The 11,629-nt window shown below is 44.3% G+C and overlaps 1 protein-coding gene across 2 annotated transcripts in view; it reads left to right on the top strand.

Annotated features, from left to right (window-relative positions):
• Positions 1-439: 439 nt before the first annotated feature.
• The window catches only part of LOC121888144 (cadherin-6-like), a 59,518-nt gene continuing 48,328 nt past the window's right edge, over positions 440-11,629 (top strand). The window contains exon 1 of one of the 2 annotated variants that reach the window (XM_042399520.1): positions 440-605. The gene's annotated coding sequence lies outside the window, so the exon portion shown is untranslated. The remainder of the gene's footprint in view (positions 606-11,629) is intronic. The other variant, XM_042399521.1, reaches the window with a different exon arrangement.

Genomic DNA, 11,629 nt, shown 5'->3' with positions numbered 1-11,629 from the left:
GGTTTTATAGGAAGCAGCGAGTCTAACTGGAGGCTTTTTTTTTTTACAAAAAAAATAACCATTTATTGATTGATTTAAACCCACATTCAACCTCTGACTTTGCAACTATTAATCAGGGATTATGCTAATGTAAAGAAAGCGCGTGCACACACACACACACACACACACACACAAAAACATTTAGCTCCTATTATTAAACTTGAACATCCCTTATTGGCAGTTGAAATGCAGCCACACCGGAGCTGTAATCCCCCCATTATTCTATCTTCCTTTTGTTTTTTGTGTGCGCGCGCGCGCGCGCGTGTGTGTGTATGTGTGTGTCTTTTTTTTTTTTTTTTTCCTCCCCTTCCCCTTTTTTTCCGCCGTGTTCTGCTGGGGACTTGTGAATGGCAGCCAATGGGAGGGTTGAGTCCCCTCAGCCTCTCAGCCTCCTCCCTGACATCCACAGCGAGAAGTGATGCAGCGCGACTGAGACGCGCAGTTGAGGTGGAACAACGGGCAACAAAAAAGCTGCAGTGAACGGATACACTTGGCTCCCGACGTGCGCCTTCACAAGCCTGGAGAGGAGAAAAAAAATATCCTCTTAGAATAAACTTCACTAAAAGGTGAGCGAGGCTTTTTTTTTTTTTTTTTTTTGCTTTTACAACTTCTATCCACTGTGGAAAATTGGCACATTTGTGGCACATATTCGCCGCTCGATAAGCGACTAGTTACTTCTTCTGCAGCATTTGTAGCCTATTTTTGAATTGTCCGAGCCGGGTTACTCCGGGTTGCTCACATACTGACCAAAGCGAAATAGTTGTATCGCTTATATAGAGGCTTGATATCCTCTTATATAGATTCTAATGAAATCGCTAGTGGAATCAAAATCTATATAGTCTGTGCGCAGTAGACTAATTAGTGGAATAACTTCGGGCTTTGAATTTAAAATGAGTTGGAATCGGAAGTTATTTGTATTCGCGTTGACAGCTTATTCGTTCAACTTATAGCCGGGGTCAATCGATGGCCAAGAGGATTCGTCAACTTTTGTATTCAGTTGAATGTGTGCGTAATTCTCATTCATTTCGCCGATGAACGTCGATGTGGAGAGAGAGAGAGAGACAGAGAGAGAGAGAGAGAGAGACAAGAACGTGTGTGTGTGCCCCTCCTGCTGCACGGAGGTGCACGACGAGTGCTGCCCCGCCGCGCTGAAGTGATGCGAGCAAGGCCTGGGCTTTGAAAAAATATATATAATAATAATAATAAATAAATAAAAAGCACATTTGCCGTATTTTGTCACGCATGAAACTTGAAGGCCTTTGCAATGCTTGCTTGAATCTACCTGTGAAGCTGATCCCCCCCCCCCCTCCTTCCTCCCTCCTCCCTCTCTCTCCTCTCCCCCCCACCTCCCTCTCTCTTCTTCCACCGATGATCTTGCTGCAGCCAGTGGCAAATCCACGGGATGCGAATCGATGCAGGTGGGACAGCATGCTCTGATAAAGGCGGATGACTGTCTATCTGCGGTTGCCTGCAGTCTCACTGTGGTGCTTTTGCTGCCTTTTTGTTGTTGTTGTTGTTATTTGCACTAGCTGTTAGAGATCCGTGGAAAGGCCTTGCTTTTGGGAGAGCACTGCTGGAGTTGACTCAAGTTTTATTTTTTTTTTTTATCAAACATGTCCTCCAGCTTTATTGACAACAAGATGATATCAGTTATGTGCCTGTGAATATTTAATGGGGTTTTTGCTGAATAATACAGGCCGGGTTATAAAAAGAATGACTTCTTTGCTCAGAAGTTGCAGGTATTGACAGAGAGAGGTGTAGTGAGACTAATAGGCGTGTGCAATACTGAAAATTGAATTTAGTGCTTGAGAAAGTTTGACTGTCCTTTCTGTTGCCTTGCAGATTGCTCCATGTAAGTTTTTTTTTTTTTGCTCTGGCTCAATGTAAGCCTCAGTTAATATGCCAGAAGGCGGCCAAGAAGTTGTTTGGGGGAGTTGTCAAACTACCCGGGGGAATATTCTGCAATAATCACTCCTCTGCACACACACACTTTCTAAATTACAAACAGGGATGTGCGCTTATCTTATCAGGGAAGATTGGGCAAAGATGTCGGCTCTGGAAAAAAAGTACATTTACATTTGTAACAAGAGCAGGGTTAACTTCACCGCCTCTCCTTCTTTCTTTTCTATATTTCAACGACTTCCTGCTTGTTTTTATAAGGTAGAGAGCAGCAGCAGCAGCTTGGTGAAAGGAGATTGTCTGAACCAGAACAGGTTTTTGTGGTCCAGGTTTTTCATATGCTGGTTTGAAGTTCAGAGATGAAAGGGACAGAGTAGAATCTGTGGCTGATCAAAGTCATACAGAAAACACGGCAGGTACTGAATATTTAAAGGCCCTGCAAATAGAGTTGCTCTGCGTGTGTGCATGCATGTGTGTGTGTGTGGTAACATACAGCGTGGTGTGTATATATATGTGTTTACGGTCCGGACTGTGCGAGCGCTTTTGTATGAAGATGTTAAAAGGAATATTGCAGAACTGATTTGACAGGCAGGGGAATAGACGCATCAGAGCCATCTGCATTTTTTAAACCAGAGCTCAGATTACAAAAGACAGTCCCTCACATTTCATCTTTCTCTTCTCCCCCCCCCAAAAAATATCCAAATATCCTCACTCCGCGGGTCATGTGCAGCAGCTTAAGGGATATTCCAAAAAAGCTGGAGAAGCTCTATCTGCCGGCCGGCCGGCTCCAGCCTGTCCCTGTGAGAGGTGACGTCACAGGATGGTGGGTTTACCCGACAGCCAGACGATGATGACCGGTGACCCAAGTTGATTACATTATTTGTGCTCCAGATGGGCAGCATCATTGTGATGTGTCCTGCTCATAATATTGAACGTTTCTAGTCCTCTCTTCAGCGGCATCTGGAGCTAATAAAATCATGTCCCAGTGGCTGCTGTCTCTGCTAAAGCGTACTCTCCCCCCTATGGGAATGTCTACGGCCTTCTTTCCTTTTCTGTGTGTGTCTGTGTGTGTGTGTGTGTGTGTGTGTAGATACTTGTGGACATTTGTTGAGCCCGCATGTGCAGCGTGTGGCTCTTCCGCGTGTGCTTCGCTTACCAAACATTTGAAGTCAGCGGCTTCGGAGAGCACCTCCGGGCATTGTAGTTCACTAGACGCACCTTGATTGTTTGACTGCATTAGTCACGGTCTGTATGATGTGATAATAAATCATGACGTTGTTTGTACAGCGTGTGCTCCGGGATTCCTCCTAAGATTTTCTTGTGCCAAATATTTATCTGGGAGTTGCTGCTTTCAGTGCCAACCCAACTGGGTTTTTTTTTTCATTTTCTTTTCTTTTCTATCTCCAAAACAATGCCCCCTGGTGTACAGGACAGACTCGCTTAGCTGTTTCACCAAGGAATGAGCAGATTTGACTTTTCTTCCCCAACACCATGACGTTGTTGTCTTTTATTTCTTGAGGCTTGTTTTGACTGTTGGAGCTCCTGCAGGCAGACTGGCAACTGCTCCTCACTGTTGAGACAGATTGCCTTCAGGGACACCTATTTACGGAGCAGTCAGAATCGTAATTGCACAAAAAAAAAAAAAAAACCCAAAATAAGCCACGACGTATTTTCTCGCCCGCCGACGCTCTGACGTCTGTTTGGAGTTAAATCTATCGGCGGCGGCTGGCGTCACCTTCCCTCTGAAGGTCAACCGGAGTTCTAGATTGAATTTGCTATGACTAAAACAAAAAAAGACGTTCGAATTAGACAAGATACAGTTAAGCCAAAAGGCTGTTTCTCGACAGGTTTCACCAAAAGGGATTTTAAAGCTGGACGGTGGCCAGGAGAGTAGAACGGTATACTGTAGAGTCTGCCTAAATCCTCCCCCAAAAAAAGGGCCTATTTTACTCTGTGTGTGCTGAGAAGATAAATACACATGGATCAGACAGTTTACACCTCACTTAACAATGGGTAATTATCTCTCCCTGCTTTGTGCAGGAGAACACCAATTACACAGAAATATACTCATAAATCTATTTTCAAAAGCGGTTAGACGGAGATATGGTGTGTGTGTGTGTGCGGCGTGTGTGTGTGTACAGTGCTGGATAAAGCTGATAGTATACAGTGCATGGCTTAAGAACTGGTGATAAGAGAAGAGTCCAGCTTTATACAGTATGGCACACTAGGACGGATGTGACTATGAAATCACTTAGATTCATGTCTTTGGGGTGGGAGACAGAGTAAATTGCTGCCAATGTTGAATAATGCAGTCTGCCAACAGCTTTTTTTTTTTTTTTTTTTCTCCCTCTTCCCTCTTCTCAAACTGTGGCTTGGCTCCACAGCTTTTCTAATTATGAAGTGGCTGAGAGATAGCTTCACAACTCCGATACTGTGGTGGTGTCGAGCGGAAGCTGGCTGAATAGCAATCTAACTGAATTACCAACAAAGCCTGACAGACTCGCGGAGTTTAGTGAACATATTTGCAAAAGTAACATACCCACCTACCTATTCAGTCACGAAATGCAGACGCATAGACACGGATGCACAGACGCAGAGCGACACACATTTTGAAGTAGGCACACTCAAGTACACACACACACACACACAGAGGCAGGCACAAATGCAAGCAAACAAACACAGTACAAAGAAGGAAGGTGTAGAGTTCTCCGCACGCTTCTCAGCACAATTTAACAAGATATATTAGTCACCCAGGAGGCAGCAGAAAGCCAGGCATCCACAGTGTGCAGCAGACTGCAGTCTGACAGTGGGAGATAGTGATTTACAACAAAGCCCTGTAGACCATGGCACAATTTCAGAGTTGCGGAAATGACACTGGTAAAGCAGGGGCATGAAAGTCTATCCACCAGCCACGTCTCATTTCTTACACCATTTGCCCCGGGAAGGGGAGGGTGTAGAAGGAAGGGGCAGATGACAAATCCAGTATTGTAGCTACCACACAATGCCGAGTTTAGCCTGAGAGTTGAATTCTTTTTTTTTTTGGGTGTCATCTAAAATATGAGCAAAAAAACTAGAAGGAAGCCACCTTCAAGGACGGCAAACATTCCTCCTTTCTTAAATTCGAGGTGAAATCGATTTCTTGACCCTGCGAGCGTAGCGTTAGGCTTTGGATTGGATTTGGAATTAAATCTCTATATCCAATATGTGTGGGGAGAAAACAATAATCATCTAATAGTGAAAATCACAGATCCAGATCACTATCAAAATCTAATCAACTGTTCCGTAGCTTGAGGACAATCTCTCCGCCAAATTTCATGGAAATTTGTTCATGAGTTTTTCAGACACCCTGCCGGCGCACAGATTAACTAACAGGGGTGAAAATGTAACTTCCTTGGCAGAGGTACAAATGTACCCACTGATTTAAGTTTCCCAATTAAGAAAGTCATTCATCAAAAATTAGATCTTGTCAAAATTACATCTTGGGAGCATCTCGCCTTCGTAGTTTTTATAGGGAAGTGTCAAACTTTAACCCGTTCAGATCCCACAACCGTTCCAATGATGATGTCATCTGACTCCACCCACATGCACAGACTAATTTGATTGGATGTAGGGGTTGGCGATATGGCAAAAATATCATATCACGATTTTTTAGCTTATCATGATTCTTTTTCATGTTGGTTTTTAAGACTGTTTTGCAAGTTACTGAACAGTACTCAAGATACAAGATTAGGCTAACAGGTAGTAGTCGGTGTTACTGGTGTTACATGGTGTTGGGGTATACACCCATTACATTACATACAAAACCGTTGTTTTGCTTTTTATAGAAATAAAACCCATTTAGTTCATTTTTGCGTATCAGTGCCCATGTTCATCAAATAAAAAAACTCTAATTTGTAAAGTATTAAGTGTGTTATCAGTACTTACTCAGGCAGCGGACGCTACAGTTATAAACCGAAAGAGTCGCAGCACAGAGTAGCAGAGCGAGACGTCTGTCCTCCCTCCTGCACTCTGCTGTAAACACACAGAGCTGTTAGTGAGCAGCTGCTCTCATGTCTCCCCAGGTTTCGGTGTTTGTTTTCAGCAGAAACTCTCCCATTCTCTGCCTGCTCAGCTTGCTCTCAGCGTGTCTCTCTCCGGATAGCAGGCGGGTCGCTCCAGTTCTGGGTCGAAGCGGTGGTCATCCTCTGGCTCGTCCCCGTGTCTATGTGCACCACAGCCCGGCTGTACACGACCCGCTGGCAGCAGCCTGAAGCCGGCCGTCGCTAACTCTTAGACTAACTAAGACTAAGACTAGATCCCTAACACTAAGTTAGGAATTTAAACTAAAAATCTAACGTTAAAGATCAAAGTAAGCGCTCTACAGATATTGAACGTCATCAAGGAATATCTCATCTTGTGCAATGTCTGGTGTTACCGTAACACTGGTGTTGCCACAAGTTTATTAATAGGTGGGGACATACATACATATACATGTATATAATGCATCCTATTGATTATTTACAACCCAATGAACTGAACAAACCACTCTGGACTGACCCCTTATTATTTTGTCAATATATTAAATAATAAAAAATAAATATGCAATGTGTTCACAGCATCACTTTATGCATTGATATGAGTTAACTGTTCATGAAAAATTTTGTTCTTGAAAAAAGGTCTCTTATTGTCATTTTTACTACTAGGTGGTTTCTCACGTTAACATTCTCCGTCCATTGGAATGGACAGAAAAAAATGACACATGATAAAGCATTTTAATCCATTTTTATTGATTGCCAATGATTGATGAGTGCATTTAGAGTAGAAATCCACCATTAAAGTATTTTTTGGTGTTTGGAACATAATGGGGTTCTGAACAAGTTAAGATATCTGTTCTCTAACTAGTATAAAAAGAAACTTTAAAAAAATATGGAATTTAATTAAACTTATGTGACAAAATATGCTATAGTAAGAAAAATTTGTCTTGTGACTTTCTTCCTCCAACCCTAAAAAAATTAAATATTGTTATTTTATAAAAAAAAAAAAGATATTTAAATGTTCCTAATCTCATCATCTGCTACTCTGGTGCTCTACATTGTCCTACAGGAAAGAAAAAAAAAAAACAACCCACCTGGAGGTAATGCCTTGTATGATGTGTGTGTTTCAGCCCTGCCTTGAGGTAGTTGGTGCAGGAGGAAGAATGTGAGTGAGTGCAGCAGACAGATCATGTCCGCAGGTCCTGCCTTTCCCCTCTAGTTGGATTCCTGTCTGTGCAAAGCCCAGAGGCTTAACTCTGGCTGCAGTAAGTGGACGGAGGAACGCTAAACACTGTCTGGGGGAAGGCTGCTCAACATGACAGCCAGTTAATAAGTCTATGGAAGACGAGCAAGTGCATGAAGGAGTGGAGGAGGTGGGGTGGATGGGGGTCAACATTGTCTGTCTGACTTTTGAGACTTTTGTAAAAGCGGAGGGATAGGAAAGAGGAGGATTGGTCATGAAGGGGTGGAGGGGGGGGGGGGGATAATATTGACTGTCTGAAGACGAGAGGGTAATAGGAGATCAGAGAGTCCAGCCACAGGACAAGGAGCATTAGCGCCTGACTGGAGTACAATGAAGACAGTGAAAGAAAAGGGGGTCGGCTGGTGGATAAAAGAAGGGAAGATTTTAAAAGAGTGTTATGCTTGTTCCAAGTAGAGAGAGAGGTATGGCGAGAGAAGATGATAATGATGCTTACTTTACTCCTGCAAGGCAGCCGCAGTGAGAGCTGTCAGCTTCAGGCAACACTGGCTGGTGGAACGCAGTTGGGATGCCACTTGGTATGTTAACCCCCCAGTCACTGCTGACAGTATGTGATAGATTGTGGGTGTGTAATTACACATGTGTGTATGTGTTTGTTTGGGGACGGTGGAGGTGAGGCTGTTTGTGGGGCCCTTTTGTGCGTGCATGTGCATATTGAGGTGTGTGACTTTTAGTGTGTCAATTTTTCTTGGCAGCACTGAAAGCAGAGTGATGTGATTTTCCTCTCTAACAGCCTCCAGGAGTAATGATCCAGGTTATTGCAGATGACGTGTAACACCTCAACATTGCGGGCTATGCTACTGCAAAAAACCCTGTCCCTCATAGGTGAGGCTTCAGGGGGGGGAGACTGTTGTCTTGGTGGCAGCGCTGTGTGCACAATTCCTCCGTCTCCCAAATCTGTCACCTTCAGATGGGCCCCTCCTTCTGAGGATAATGGTCTCCTGTCTATGTTGTGAATGATATCTGGACTCCATTGTGCGCCTGTTTTCCTCCGCTGCGCTATTGTCCTGCAGAATGCCTTTGTGAGTTTTTTCTTTTCATTTTTTTTTTTTTTTTCCGCAGAGGTACAATGTGCAAGCTGTATTCTGAGGTTCTGTAAATGAACAGGCAAACACATCAGCAAAGGTCCTATTTACTTTCAATCCCCGGAGTGAAAAAGAGAGGTTTCTGCCATTGTTCTGCTACCTCTCAAAACATTAGGATGGTTCATTGTGAACGAGAGAAATAGAAAGACCTCCATACAAACTACCTGCCGAATCAAAGCGCACGTACCGTTCCGGGGCCGTATATTCCTCTGGGAAGGACGCAATACAAGCTTTCTGCAGCACCATGGGACATGCAGTAATAACAGCGCGCTACTGTATTGGGCTGAATAATACCCAGGGCATCTTTCAGACAGGAGGGGAAACCTGTCCCCTTTGAGAAAAGGTCATTCTTTGAGACCTCCAACAGCTGAACACTGTGCTTTGACATGAATAACTGACAAATGGATGTGTACGGGTCTCAAAGGCCTCGAACTACTGTTTGACGCCGCCGTCCGTCAAAGAAAAATGGGACAGGACCTGCCAGCGGACCTTCAAGTTGGCGGAGAAGGCGGCCTCAGCGTCCACCCCTGTGCTAGAGGAGCTGCAAGCACTCTGCAATAATTGAGTTTGATCTAATGAAGGCAATGCCAAACTTGCGTTATTGTTTGCCTGAGGACAATGTAAGAGAGTTGAATTTGTTGTTCAGAAAGATGCCGGGGGAATTTCTTTGAAATGGAAAAATTGCATTAAACATTCCATTTGTATTAATTATATTGTGCCTCTCATTAACATTGGCCCTCTTAGCAGCAGCAGCAGAGCTGCCGGTGGTATTGAGCTTAAAGCAGCACTCTAAGCAATAATATTAGAGGCAACCATCCATGCCTGAGGCACACTGAAACTGCCTGTGATGTCACTGAATGAATGAATATAGCTTTATTCTGAAGCATTGTGTCTAGACCTTTGGTCCTACGAGACATCAGTCACTCAAGTTACTCACCACTAGATTCAATTAATCATAGCCTTAATTCAATCCGATGGTCGGGCCTCCCAGCTGTAAGCCTCTAAGTGGGTTTTAAGAGAGCTGGAGTCTGCTGGTGTATGGTCCTCCATGCAGGAGCTGAAAGGACTGACTGTCTGGCAGGGATTTAGTGACACTCCAGAGGTCAAGGGTTAGACTCACAGAGGCAGGTGGAGTGGTTACTTAGGGTTCTGACATACGCAAATGTGCAGACACAAATATGTAAGCACACACTCGTGCATTTGAGCAAAAAAACGGATCTGTACATTCAGCTACCCACTCATCAGCCTCCCACACAAACACAGGAAAGCAAGTGGATGTATGTGTGTGTGTATGCGTGGACACACACACACACACACACACACACACACACACACACACACACACACACACACAGAGAATACAATGTCAGGACTCGACCTACAGTAGCAGAAGCAGACACTTGTGAAATGCAGTGTGGATCTCAGTCTCATAAATAATGGACGTTGGTGAAGCATCTGTCAACTTTTCTGTCAACCCTGTTCCAGATGGGAGTCAGACAGGCCAGGCCGGAGCAGCGTGTTACATACACATAACAAACCTCCATCCAGTGTGTCTCATGCACCCGCGCCCTGTTTATATCAGCGCACTGACACACGAGCTCACCTACATGCCTCATCCTATCTGCTGATTTATTAGGTCTTGCACCTGGCTTCCTCAACTATTTCTTCTTAGACCTGCTAGCCACACACATACACACACACACACATGGACCCAAATTCAATCATTGCAAGAAAAAAAAACAGCAAGTCCTCCTCTTGGTTCAATAAATAAAAGTACAAAAATACATTCTGTCCTCTATCTAAATACACCCATGTTCCCCCCAACAGCTTGTAGAGTAAACGCATCAGTAGCACCTCCTCAGTTTGTGGTAGGGAGGCAGTAAACACACACCTCCAGCGCCCTACGTGTTTGTTGACTTAAATATGGCATTGCTCACTTTAACGTTAAACACTCTCTGTGAGTTCCTTCCCCGACATAGCCGCAGAGCTTTGAGCTCAGTAACCCATACTTCTTTGGCATAGAGCTCAGAGAAATCTGAACTAGATGCCAAGCTCCGGGTTTGTGCGCTGGACCAAATTTCGTCAGTGGCTTGGTTTTTCTGTCTTGCTTCCCTTCCCCCCACTCACCCACCTCCACCCCCCCCATCCCTTGGCAGCTGGGTGGTAGGATGAGTGGGTTGGGTGCTGCCGGGTGGCGGTTACTGTACGGTTGCTTTATGGACTAAAGCACTGTCTTCCCGGCCTTGTCGTAATAGAGGATTCAGCTCATAAAGCAGCATCATGATTTGCAATAAGCAGAGTTAGGGGAGAGTAATGAAGGTGTAAATCAACTGAGCCATTCTTTTTTTTTCTTCTTCTTCTTCTTCTTCTTTTAATCTGACGTTGGCAGTCTCTCCCTCTCTCTCCTTTTCTGTTCTGTCCCTGCTCCCTCCTCCTCCTCCTCCTCCTCCTCCTCCTCCTCCTCTCCTTCTTCCCCTCTTTTCTCTTTCCCTTTGCAGTAATGGAAAGCCTGGCACTCTGTAATAAAGCAGAGTGAGCAGCAGTATTAGTAAACAGTCTCTGCAATCATTCAGCCAAGTCCAACTCCTTTATTTTGTGTGTGTGTGTGTGTGTGTGTGTGTGTGCAAGGTATTTCATACCCCCGGTATGGTGTTAGGGTTGTGGGCGTGGGGGCTAATGAATGAGGATGGAATGAGGAGTATTTAATTCCAGTCTGGGAGACGGAGAGGCAGGGACTATTTGTCGGGCCTCTTCATAAGAACGCCTTTGTTTTCATTTTTTCACAGAGGTTCTGAACAAAAAAGCCTTCTTTTTTTTTTTTCAATGGGCAGCGTTGGGAATGTAGATGCAAATTTGCTGCATACAAGCTTTGCAAAGAGGAACAGGACCACACAGCTATCAGCAGGGCACCAGGGGTCTGCCTCACATCGCTGCCCTTTTTCCTAAATAAAGACGTCATCAGAATTTTGAAATGGGAGTAGCGAGTTGGATTGGAAGCAATCATCAAAAGAGAGGCTCCAATACTCCTGAGTTAAAATGCCTGGCCGGGAATCATGTTAAAATTTCCATTCCTCGCTCCAAATCGATCGTATGGGTCCCTGCTCTCCAATATCCATGGTCACCTTTGCTATAAAGTAGGGTATTACTTCTTTAATGCAGTGGGGTTTCATTCTGTGACCAGTGAGGAGAGGAAGGAAAAGAAATGTATCTGGTGACCTCAAACACAAAGAAATGATGGCTGAGGATAATGAAAGAAAGTGGCCTGAATTTTCAATACATATATATATATCGGTTTGCCAGTTCATGAGCAAGATTAGTTGCTTGAAGTCCGC

This window comes from Thunnus maccoyii, chromosome 21 (genome assembly GCF_910596095.1).
Source record: "Thunnus maccoyii chromosome 21, fThuMac1.1, whole genome shotgun sequence".
Taxonomy (NCBI): Eukaryota; Metazoa; Chordata; class Actinopteri; order Scombriformes; family Scombridae; genus Thunnus; species Thunnus maccoyii.
The sequence above is the reverse complement of the archived record's forward strand: the minus strand, read 5'-3'. Positions and strand labels throughout refer to the sequence as shown.